The following is a 13086-nucleotide window of genomic DNA, read 5'->3' as shown; positions in this document are numbered from 1 at the left end:
CTGACTTTTCGATTTGTATTCCCGATATCTATCTACAGTTACCGGGAAGGAAACCTTATTTCAAACACCCTGTATATACACATATATATTTTTTTTTTTTTTTCTATTTCTCTTTTTATCTCTCACTATTTTTCCAAAAAAAAGTTAAAAAAAAATATTAATTTTTGATTATAAAATATTGATTTTTTGAAAATATTTATTATTGATTATAAAATCTCTTTCTTTATATCTTTCTTTCTTTTTTTTTCTTTTTCATTCTCTCTCTCCATCATTCTCTCTCTCTCAATCTCTCTCTCACTATCTATCAAAAAAAAAGTTAAAAAAAAGTATTAATTTTTGAATATAAAATATTAATTTTTTGAAGATATTGATTTTATAAACTAGCACCATCTATTGACAAAAAATTGAAAAGTACAAATTTGACGATGACGATAACATTAAAAAATCAGCCCAAACAAAATTAAAAATGAAATATCTCGTAAAAATGTAAAAGAAAAAAAATATAAAATATATTTATTAATGAAGTCGACCATGATCTATCGAATAAACATAAAAAAAATCGGATAAACGTAAAATAGAAAAAAAATACATCAAATGGTACCAGTACGATTTTTCGCGTAAAAGATACGCGGTAGTCAAGAGCAGTTCGTCCACTTGACGCGAGACACTACCGCGTCTCTTGATACGTATATCGAATATCCGGAGATTATTTGCAATATACATTTCTAATATACTTTAAACATTTTAAGTATCTACTTGTGCTGTTAGGGTAATGAGTTCGGGCACTTAGAAATCAACGATTCTTTATTATTGTCTGAGATAAACCACGAAATTAAAGTTTTAATCGCCGGTAGATCTCGAGAATTGTCGCGATCAGAAGCGCGCAAAAGAATAAAAGAGATTGGAGAGCATGACGCAACTTGAGCGACAAGAAGAGCGAGACAGAGATTGCCGGCGATTGCCTTGAGGTCGTCGGCTGAATTTGCACCTGCAAATGCAGTGCACGATGCCGTTAAATTGTCTCGATGCGGAAAAAATATCGCAGCACAATTCTGTCGAATGATCAATTATTGCTTAACAATCTGCGTGGTACTCTCTATAACGACTCGAGGCCAACTAATTCGGCGATCGAGTTCCTGCCGCGCTCAGGAATTTACGATTTCGGGGGAACCGAAACTTTCCGTAATCGAGCAATCGAATCATTAGGCGAAATTTAAGATCTGGTACTTTTCCGTACCCGAACCAACTAAGTTTTTCGATCTTTGTTGTGATCTCCCGCGAACAAGCGCACGGATAACACACGTGATTCGCACGAGGGTCGACAGGTGTTTGGCAGCGATAAACTGGAATTTGCACGCGATCACGGAAAACTTTGTCGAAACCCAAACAATCTTAATAAAAACACACTAATGTTTAAATGTAAGAATCCATATTTAGTAAAGAATGTGCATAAAAAACGTGTCTCAAAACAGTACAACTTTGAAAAAAGTGCAAAATTGACACCTGGTTCGAGCGAAACAATCTTGACGTGGGTTCTATATTCAGAATAGTTGCCTTTTTTTTAATGTTACAACACCCACGTCAAACTGACACTTGTGAAAGACAGGTGTAACAGCGCCTATGATTGTTGACTGATTCAATTTTTGTCGAGAGGTATGTGTTTTATTTCTTTATAATTAAATGTTGTTTATGAAATGCATTTGTGATGTATTTAAATGTTACTTTGAATTACAGGTCTATGTACTGAACAAAAAAATGCAGTGAAATATTTGGCGGTTCAGAACACACTGTTGAAATAGTAGACGAAGCAAAAATTGGACATAAAATACAATCGTGGGTATTTAGTATCTTTCACAGCTAATTGCCTTTTATTGTATATACATATATGCAGACCCTCTTATTTGTTTTGCTTTAAAAAAAATAAAGAAAAAGAGGTCTACTTGTTCAAAATAATAATATACAACAGGAAAATGTGTGAGAGTACTGGAAGGATAGAAGACATACAGAGCATGCGATGACGTTCATTGCATGCTACGCATCCTGCAATGTCGCTACTGACAGGTTTTCTAACCAAAAAACGAAGGCAATTTAACGTGAAATATCTCGGGTCGCAGGCAAGAGCGACGCTTTAAACAAACGGAATCGTTAATTTTGAGTAAATCCCCATCGAATAAGTCCAAAAACGTTAAAATCGAGGTGAGGGGGGTATTCTTAATGATTATTAATGCCTTCTGTCGATTGAAAATTTAACAGCAAAATCAGCTGTACAAACAGTATTGTACGTGATTTCGCACGATCACGAAATAATTAAAAAAGTTGCTCATCAATGAGCTCGACGCGGTGCACGGAACGAAGATGGAACAGGATAAACCAATCAGCAAATAAAGAATCAGAACGCAAAATAACTAACACAAAAAAATTCTAATATATTTAACAAATTAATCAAGAAAAAAAACAAGCATTGAGTATTTAAATGCAAAGATCGAAAAAAAAAACCAGCAAACGGAAATCTTTTTTAACTCGGCTAGCGCGTCGGAGATCTTCAGGAGCGACTGAATTAATCGCTCGATCGACGGAGATCTTGACGCGAATGACGGAGATCTTGCTACACGAGCCGATTATAGCCGCGGACGCGAATTTTTGCAGTACAAAAAAATGAAAAGATACAAAAAAAATTGATGAGATCCGCGATGTACAAATATAATTTGAAACCGTTGATAGCACGGTGAAAATAAAAAAAAAAAAGGACGAAGAGTAGTCTCAAGCGATATAGAAAGCTACGGTGATAACTAGACGAGCTGCTTTTTCGATAGGAACAGTATTGGAGTTCGAGCGAAACTGCTCGATCTTTCGCCGAACGGAGCCCAGGTTTTGAGGAAACAGGGCGAGGAAATCGACTAAAGACCGAGGGAAAACCAGATAAAGCCGGAATGGACTACTTGATCGGAAGAAAGCGAAGCAGCGATAAACACTAAGAGGTCCAAGAAGACCGACAAGAATAATATACAAACGAAAACAACACCGAAATGATCGCGATCTAAGACAAATTTTCGAGCGAGCGGAATATAATTTCGAACGATTTAATCTAATTTTCTGTCGATTGAACAAGTATCTTTATTAAAAAATATATTTAATAAAAGAAATATTAATAAAATAAACAAAAATTTCTTTTTTATTTAAAAATAATTAAACATAACGCCACGAGAGTATTGCGTTTTTATTATCTGGACGTCAAAAAATATAAAAATTACATATGTCTTATTGATAAAGATATTGCTTTTACAAAATTAAATGTTCCTTTTCTTGACACACTTATATTATGACTGTATGCTTCCGGAAATTGGATAGTCATCATAATAAATATATACCAATTAGAAATTCATAATATTTTATAGAAATAAAAAAGAAAACGGTTAAAAAGAAAGTAGCCAAAATAACAATCAACAATGTGCATGACAAGTTGAAAATGTTGTTCATGATAAACAAGACACATTTGACATGTTATGTACAGAAAGAGTAATTTAATACAATTGCTCAAAATATAGAGCCAGATGACAATTGTACACATATTGGAACATTGTATAAAGAAATTATAATTAAAAAGGATAAGAAAAGACGAAAAATTAATATAGATGAGGTCATTATTCTTCTTTTGTTGGTGAGAAAGAATATCTTGTCTAACAACATGTTAAATGATAAATTGCTAGATACATTTTTACATATTGTAAAAGCAGGCTCTTATTATAAAATTCAAAATATGCAATATTAGTTATATTCTGATATTATTGAAGCTAATAAGAATGACAAAAGCTTACAAATTATTTGTATAAAAAGTAGCTATTCCGAACTGATTGATAATTTATAAAAAAATATGCACCGACAGTGCATATTTTTTTATGGCATTGAACATCGTATGTACAGGGTGTCCTAGCTCATATTATCAAACCATTAGGTGTAGATAAGTCTTTTAGAGACAAGTAAAAAAGTCCTATTAGTAGAAAAAAATAAAAATGTTTAACGCAAGAGCAACAAAGAAGCTGCAAGTGGGTGAGAGCGACAGGCGAATGGCTACAAATGGCGCCGTCGCCTGTTGCGCTCGCTTACTCGCAGCTTTCTTGTCGCTCTTATGCTAAACATTTTACACATTAAAATTTTTTTCTCAATAACGGTTAAAAATTTTACAAAATAGTATAGGACTTTCTTATTTGTCTCAACAAGTTTTACCTTGCGCTATTGTCACATGGCGAGAAACACCCTAATATATATAGGATGTCCCTCGTCATGTGACAATGTTTTTAGGAATAAGTAGGGCATGTTGAGACAAATAGGAAGGTCTTATACTATTTTGTAAAATTTTCAACCGTTATTGAGTAAGAAATTAAAATGTGTAAAATATCTATCTCATCTCATATGATAAAGCTTTTAGAAATAGGTAAAACTTTTGAACATAAATAAGAAAGTCCCATGGCATTTTGCATTATTATTATTAGTAGGTGAGATATAAATTTTAATAAATTTTGGACAACAAAGCAAATACGAGCGTGCCATTAGAAGCAATCTACACGCTTCTAGTATAGCACAACCCACTCAATCAGTGATTGTTCGGTCGCAAAAAAGTAGCAGCCGGCCTCCTACCTTTATTAAATTTTTATCCAGTTTAGCCTATACCACTAAAATCAGTGATAAGTCAATCGATTGCTAGGCAATAGAAACTGCAAATTCTTATTTGTATAGCAATGAATTTATTTATGTTTTGAATCATGTAAATGAAAAATTGTAGATTATTAAAAGACGCAGTAGTGTCTCGTAACAAGTATATGCGCAACGAGACCGTTGCCGTACACCGACCGTGAATTTTACCGCGATTCGCTGAGTTGGCAGCAGTTGAAATTATCTAATGTCAATAACGGCTATGTCGATCGAATTTTGAGTAAGTTTAATATTTATTAAATCTTTATAAAATTTTTACAAGAATTATCTATTTAGATAAAGATCGATTTTATAATAAAAACAAAAGTTTTTTTTACTTTGGCTCTTTATAATTTAAAAGTTGAGATATAACGATGCTAAGTTTTAAATATCAAATTTTTATTAGGTTTAAACTATTAAGATAAAAACATCATTATTATAGTTGCCTTTAGCATTTAAATACATCGTTATAGTTTTCATTGTCATCCACACCACAAACATGTCATATATATTTCTGCAATACAAATTTTCTTAAATAAAAATATTTTAGTATAATTGTCGATCGATGATTTAAGCTTTCTGCGCAATTTACGTTGCGTGCAAAAATTATATATCTCAAATTTTACATTGTTATATTTCAGCTTTTATTATACAAATTGAACCCAATCATTTAATTGAGCCTACTTAAAGTCTAATTCTAGCTGTTATTAAAATTATGATAATTTACAAAACCACAAAATGCATGATATCTTCGTACAAAATTATCTATTCATTAGGTCGTACAATGAATTACTCAATTAAACAGCCGCCTATTCATTATTTCTTGCTGCTTAGAAATGAGAGCGCGTATACCGCATGTGATAATATACTTATATCAGTCTTGTATTTTTAAGTACGTGAACACATCTACAAAAACTACTTGTGTCTTTATCTCCTAGAATTATATTAAATTTTTTAATTACATATTTTATCTAATTTGTTTAGAAGTAAATTTGATTATTTGCTCACGATTAGCGCATATAAAATTTACGTATTTGTATACCTAAGATATTATATATTATTATATATATCTAAAATTTTTACTGTACCTTATCATTATAGCACTATTTTTATAAACACGACAGAAAATTTGAATTTATTTGATGTTCTCAGTGCACAAGATCTTAAAACGATGCAATCTAAACTGATACAACTTTCCGCCTGTTCATCTAGGCGTACACTAGATAAATGCGTAGGTTTACATAATTGTGTCCTCGTAGAACGCACATAGACGTATCAATCTCATGTCAGTGTTACAGGTGAAAGAATAAAATTATTTTAATTTAATGGAAAGTTATAAAATTATACCAAATAATACATCAAATATTCTTAAATAAACATTTTATAATTTTCGATATATACATCACGTTGAGTTACTTTTAAAATTAATATTATTACATTATTATTAACTTTAAAAATTTGTAATTTAGTTTTTTAAATTTACTTGATCATTAAAATAAACAAATTTATTAACTTTTTTATTAGCCATATACATAATACTTTTGTTGCAATTTTTTTACTTATTTAAATTTAATAAATGTAAAAATATATTAAAAATACATTTAAAATGTGTTTGCTGCAAATTCGAAAGTCAACAGCTTTTTAAATAAGAAAAGTTGTGTTTAATTTTTTATGTTTTTTATACCATAAAATAAGAAAAATACTACTTTTTACGGTTATAAATAATTAAAAATTTTATCAAATTATTAAGGAACATAAATATATCATTACTATCAAGTATATTTTAAATTGTTATAATAACATATACAATATATTATTAAAAACATAAATCTATTATTACATTTTATTAATATTATATTGTGCCTTATGTAATGCGCTGCATTGTAAATTGAGGTCTATCTCTATTTCTCCTTTTATTTATTACAACAATGTTTATTGAATAATGAGAACAAGGTTAGTCATTCTGGTTACAGATAAGAACGCATACTTTTTCCTTGATATTTAATTACCTCAAACGTTGAATATTAATTTATCTTTATATATAGCGATGAGTTATATAATTACTTCTTTGAAAAATATTATGGAATCAGAACTTTACTACTAAGACTATATAAATAACTTCGAAAGACGGGTAAAAACAAATGTAATATACATTTTATTATAACGTTTTTATTTTAATATAATATAAATTTATATACAGATTTTATTCTGATATCACAGCATAATTAATCAACATATATCAACACATAATTAACTACGGCAAAATATAAGTCATAAACTGATATTTATAGTTTATTTGTATTTTAAAATGTTTTAAATATTATTATAAAACATTAAAACGTTGGGTTGCAACATTTTAAAACAATTACATGCATGAGACAATCTTAAGTATGAAAATGAATTAAAATTATCGGCTAGTACTAAACATTACTTTATCAATTAATTTAATTAATTAATTTGTTCTATTTCTAGAAACATATTTATATACACACATGTAAACAACTTTTTGTTATTTACAATATTGTAATTTATTATACACTTTTAATTTTTACTGATCAATGTAAAAAGTTATATTGAATTAACACGTTAAATACCGTATTAGTTATCAAAAATTAATAATCAACTTTTAATTTAAGCTGTGTCAGTAACCGATAACCAATAATTTAAAATTTAATAAATTACATTTTAAACTAATAATATTAAGTCTAAATTAATTTTTTTTAATATAAAAATATCTAAATGTTATCTTTAGTAAAATTAAAATTAATAACATATTATATCTTCAATTGATAACTTCGCATCATGTAAACGGACAAATCGTGTAAAAATTATCATGTAAAAAAAAAGTGCTCAGCCCATGTTATGATAATGAACAAATGTAAGCGATAAATACTCATAAGTATACGCATACGGACACATAAATACGTACGGGCGCGCGTGTGTACTCTTTTTTTTTCTCTGTCGTTAGTGACTTGTCTTGTTTGCGTTATAAAAAGTAATTAATCATGTGTGAATATCAATGATTATTTACATTCTACAATTTTAATAATAGGTTACACGTCACATTGTGTAGTTATACAAAAACAAAATTACTTATAAAATTACAAAGATTATCATTAGAACACTAGAAAAATGTTAGCTTAAAAATTAATATTTTGTTATCAGTTTTAAAAAAGTAATGTTTGGTTTTTTACAATTTCTTTAACTTTAGCATTTCAAAAATATTCTCTACAAGTTTCAAGTTAATTCAACCGTACAAAATTACGATTGTCAAAAAATCTATATATAAAAAAGTTATGCATTTTATTTTTGTTGTTAATAATGATATGAATAACAATATATGCAATGCGTTGCATTTACATTTATAGTGCTAACAGTGTTTACTCGAATATAACTTTTATCGTCGTATAGTTTTTTCTACTCAATTTCTATCCTCACCTCCACGTGGTGAAACCTGGTAATCTCATCGATTCGAATAACCCATGTTAGTCAAATGATAAAAGCTAACGAGGAAGAGAGACAAATTTCACAGCTTAAAAAGAACTAAATTTTATTTAAACATATATTATTTATTTTAATAAATAAATAATATAAAATTATATTATTTATTTATTTAAACATATATTAACAAGGGGAGGTTACGCTCAACGAAACACCGACTTTATTCAAATTCGCAGAGTTTAAAAATTGATGTTCCTACATTAATATTGTAAAGCCATTCGATGCGCTTCTCTAAAATAACAAAGAAAATCGAGTTTAAACATTTACGATGTGTTAAAGTACCGAGAAGTTAGACTTATTTTCGAAGCAGCGTGGTAGTCTAGCGCGGACAGCTCTGGTCTAGTAAGCGTAAGATCGCTGGTTCGAGTTACGCCTATGTAATTTTTTTTAAATTTGTTTTTACATGTCTATACAAAAATTAACAATTATATACTTTATTTAATTATTATATTATTTTATAAAAAAGAGAAATAAAAATATTCAAACGCTGTTTTTAATTGTCGTTGTTAGAATGTGTTTATTGAATTGACCGTTGCCGGTTTTTATTATACAGAATGTCCGCGATTAAGTAAAAAAATTTTTAATGGTAAAAACACATTTTTACTCGCACGGGGGCGTCAAATCTTTAAATATTTTTATCTCAATTATTAACCCCAAAATTACAAATTGGTATAGGATTCTTCGATTTATCTTTGGAATCCCTACCTACCATTAAAAACTTTTTTATTTGATCGCGGACACCCTGTATTTTTCGTTGTTATTAGTATTAGGTCGACGCTTGTTTATCTTTATCTTATTTTCTCGCGGTAGACAATAATAACTCATGAGTCATCGCGCGTTTACGTTATACTTGTTTTTATATCGAGCGTCTTTCGCTTGTCGTTAATTTAAAAAAACGCGTAATTAATTAAATGCTTGAACACTTAGAGTTTTAATTTCGAACAATCCACGAACAATCGCGATCAGTGGTTTTTAAACAAAAAGAATACACAAATTGGCAATAAAAATATATTTATTTTGTCACTAAAAATTGGTCAAAAATAAAAATAAAATAAATATACGTTCGCAATTTAACGGGCCCGATCGACGAGACCGCGCTTTTGTTTAGTGTCGCGCGTAATTACGTGGTGGCACTACTTCACGGACCGGTAATTTATCGATAATCCGCGCCACGTGCAGCGTTTACCGGTTCTAATCTTTCTTCTTGTTCCGGACGTAATAGTGTACACTTGGCTCTTGAATTCTCTCAGTGATTTTCGTGGTTTTCTCATCGTGCTCATCAGCTCCTAACCAGTGGTCAAGCGGCATTGCTCATTTTGAAGTGCGGGAATAGTTCTCATAACAAACAATAAGCCGACCCACATAATTTCAACGGATACAGCCTCACTGTCCATGCACGTTATCGCGGCGTGCTCGTTCACGTACTCACGGCATTTTCGCATGTTCGCTCATAGATGCGGAATATGCCTCACATTGTTTAACGTTTACTCATTTTATGTATCGCCGCGTCGGTTTCGCTCATTATTAATTTTCGTTAAGAAGACCGATCATTCTCGTGTAAATACTAACGCGTGGACGCAATCATCCCGGTGGCACGTGGCTCATTCCAGTCATCGGGTTAATAAAGTTTTTTTATTTCACACATGTGTATGTGTGATTCGATACAAAAATGTATAAAAATGAGATAAATATATAACATCCGCAATGTTTTACTTTATTTGTATAATTACATTTATAATACATGCTGCATACTACATACTGCTTACTGCGTACATGTCTATTGCATACTGCGTACTGCGTACTGCGTACATGTGTACTGCATACCGCGTACTGCGTACATGTGTACTGCATACATGTGTACTGCATACTGCGTACTGCGTATATGTGTACTGCATACTGCGTACATGTGTACTGCGTAGATGTGTACTGCGTAAGGGCATGCTAGCGACTACTAACTGAGACCTGTACATCATTGCATAGTAATATAAAACATGACCGGTTCGTTGGTCGTTTCGGGAGTTCCGCAAAATACTACTTAAATTTGAAAAAAAACAGGCAATCATGAACGCCTCAATCAACGCATCAAACACCACAAACACCTCAAAATAAATTCAGACTAAATTTGAAAAACATAGACAACCAAGAACATCTCATACACCGCATACACCGCAAAATAAAAATTATTTTGTGCAATCCAACAAATTTGCTAGCTGCAAAAATCCAACATTTGCAGAACTCTATTACAAATAATACAATAAAATATGCGAATGTTAACTCATACATTACATTGCAATTAACCGGTAAAAAAGAAAAAAGGAAAAAAAAATACCAACTATTGTACCGTCAGTAATAAAATGGAGGGGCAAAGATATGAGTATAGTTGGAGAATATGACAGCGTTAGGAATAATACATATAATGTATGTTATTCCACGCATGCTTCATATAACGAGCTCGAGAGTTTTATAAAATATTTTAAACCAGATAAAAATACAGTTCCGCAAAATTCAGACTAAATTTGAAAAAGAGGCAATCATGAACGTCTCAATCAACGCATCAAACACCACAAACACCACAAACATCTCAAAGTAAAAATCAGACTAAATTTGAAAAAACATAAGCAACCAAGAACATCTCATACACCGCAAAATATGCGAATGTTAACAATCACTCGAGAGACCTTGCATCAATCGGAAGTATAATACATCTATAATACATACTGCATAAATGCTACATTTGTCTCCGAAAGTTGGTATCATATACTCGTGATGAAACTCGTACAAGCATACTTTAGATATGTCGAGTATAGACATACCGACGTATATTGGCTTGGCGAATTTCACCTCGAGTTTACGCAATTCCACGGCTACCAAATTTTCCGCAAATACGCTTCTGCTGTGAAAATTCGGTTTGGCGATCATCGCCTCCACACCGCACCGTCCGTCCCACTGCGAGAGCAAGCGAACGTCGACGCGATTTCGTACGTTCTCCATCGTTTTACCGAACACCGCGTTGTTCATCAGTTTAAACAAATTTTTCTCAAAATCGTTGGTCGCGCGAGCTTGATGTCGCGTGTTGAGCTCGATGTAATCGCGCAACCATGCCGATTGAGTGAATCGCAGCACGCGGTAAACCTTGGTGACGCGAAGACCGTGACGCGTGCACAGCTGCAGATTGCGATAGTGGATGACGTATCGCTTCTTATCACACAGCGTAGCCAAAAGTTTTACATCGTGTTTCGCCCCCGGTGGTTTCTCTTGCGTGGGACAGAACGGCAAATCGGAGTGCGCGTCGTGCACGCTCGCGGGATACTCGAGATCCACCTCGAGAATATAACCCGTGGGCGAATCTGCGGCGATCGCATCTACGTCGAGGTTCGCGAGGTCGTTGTCGTCGACACATTCAAAATCCGCGTACGGTAACGGCTGACACATGGCCCATCCGTACAAGTTATTTACATCGTAATACACAATGTACGACGAAGGTTTTGACGAGTCGTACCCCGACCGCATGTATCTGTTATTGGCTCGCGCGTATCTGTTGGAGCATTGACTTAGACCGCCGCGTATACCGCGTTCGACGAACATCACCATGTCGATGTCGGTCAACAATTCGAAATTTATGCGCGTATGCTTGATCATCGCATCCCACGTGAAACCGGGTAAGGTGTAGTAATGCGCGGGATCGAGTCCGTAACTCTCGACGCATCTGTCGCGAAAATTTTCAAATACGTCAGCCAATAACAGTACATCGGTCTTGAGGTACAGATTGCTGTACTCGCCCAGAGTTCGAACGGAGAACCGCTGCCATACGGTCTCGGCGTGCGCGTAATCTGTCTTGGTCATCGTGTCATCGGTCAGCGAACTGAAGAATGAGTCGCGCGACTGTAGGCTTAACTCATTCAATTTTTCAACGCTGTTGACGTACTCGTACGGAAATACACCTTTTCGCGTCAAAAGATTGAAATTTTCTTTTGAAAGTGTCGTAAATTCAGCGCGCAAGATTCGCAATTTGTCTTTGGCGAGTAGAGACGATAATTTGTCGAGGCTAGCGTTCAAAAATTTGTACGAGTCTATAAAGCGCAACTTTATCGCAGTTCGCGAGTCTTGTCCCTCAGCCGTATCGTTAACGTGTTTCGTAAAGGAGATATATTTCTCCTTCGTTATCGGTAATAGATTAATTTTACCCTCGTACGCTGTGGCGATCTTCTTTATAACAAAGTGTGCATCGTAACCCGACAGATTGTGAAATACTACGGGGATGTAACGCGTGTCGCGGCATTGCAGGTTACATTTTGAGTGCGCGGGACCTCTATACCGACCGGTCAAATGACAATGATCGCGCACACGTTTCTCGTCCGCCGCAAACGGATTTTCGCATACTTGGCACAGCGTCGCGTTCTCGTGCACCTCGAGTTGCGCATTCGACAACGTCTTCATCGGGACGACGTTTGAGATTACGGTTTTTACGCGATGAGTAAATCTCACTAGCCGCTCGACGAACCACTGGACGCAATCGGGTTCGCGACGATATTCGTATCTCGAGAGCGACTCGTCGTACGAGCATCGGACGTAGTATCCCACGCTGAATACTTCGTGATGTTGATAATTAAACGTCGTTTGTTCGGGCGATAATGGTGGATCGATATTTCGCAGCACGCACTCCAGATCGGCGTATACGATGAACGGCACGCGCTCCTTGTTGTCGTGATTGGAAAAGCTGAGCCATTTGTCGTCCTCGCTGGGTAGTCGTATAGCGCAGTCGTTTAAGATTCCGCAATCCATGACGTGAGCCTCGAGCTTCTCGCTCGAACTGAAGTAATGAAGACACCTAAAAATAAAATAATTTTTAAAAAATAATATTAAAAAAAAAAAAAAATTAATTATATATTCAAAAAC

At 33.5% G+C, this 13086-nt stretch overlaps 1 protein-coding gene across 4 annotated transcripts in view; it reads right to left on the bottom strand.

The window, feature by feature from the left end:
• The window catches only part of LOC139112005 (lipase 3-like), a 282652-nt gene extending 276657 nt beyond the window's left edge, over positions 1 to 5995 (bottom strand). Inside the window, exon 1 of one of the 4 annotated variants that reach the window (XR_011547310.1) lies at positions 5778 to 5988. The gene's annotated coding sequence lies outside the window, so the exon portion shown is untranslated. Of the gene's footprint in view, positions 1 to 5777 lie in introns of all 4 variants that reach the window. The other 3 variants (XM_070672739.1, XM_070672737.1, XM_070672740.1) reach the window with 3 other exon arrangements.
• Positions 5996 to 13086: the final 7091 nt, after the last annotated feature.

The sequence above is a fragment of the Cardiocondyla obscurior genome, linkage group LG26 (genome assembly GCF_019399895.1).
Source record: "Cardiocondyla obscurior isolate alpha-2009 linkage group LG26, Cobs3.1, whole genome shotgun sequence".
In the NCBI taxonomy this organism is placed as follows: Eukaryota; Metazoa; Arthropoda; class Insecta; order Hymenoptera; family Formicidae; genus Cardiocondyla; species Cardiocondyla obscurior.
The sequence above is the reverse complement of the archived record's forward strand: the minus strand, read 5'-3'. Positions and strand labels throughout refer to the sequence as shown.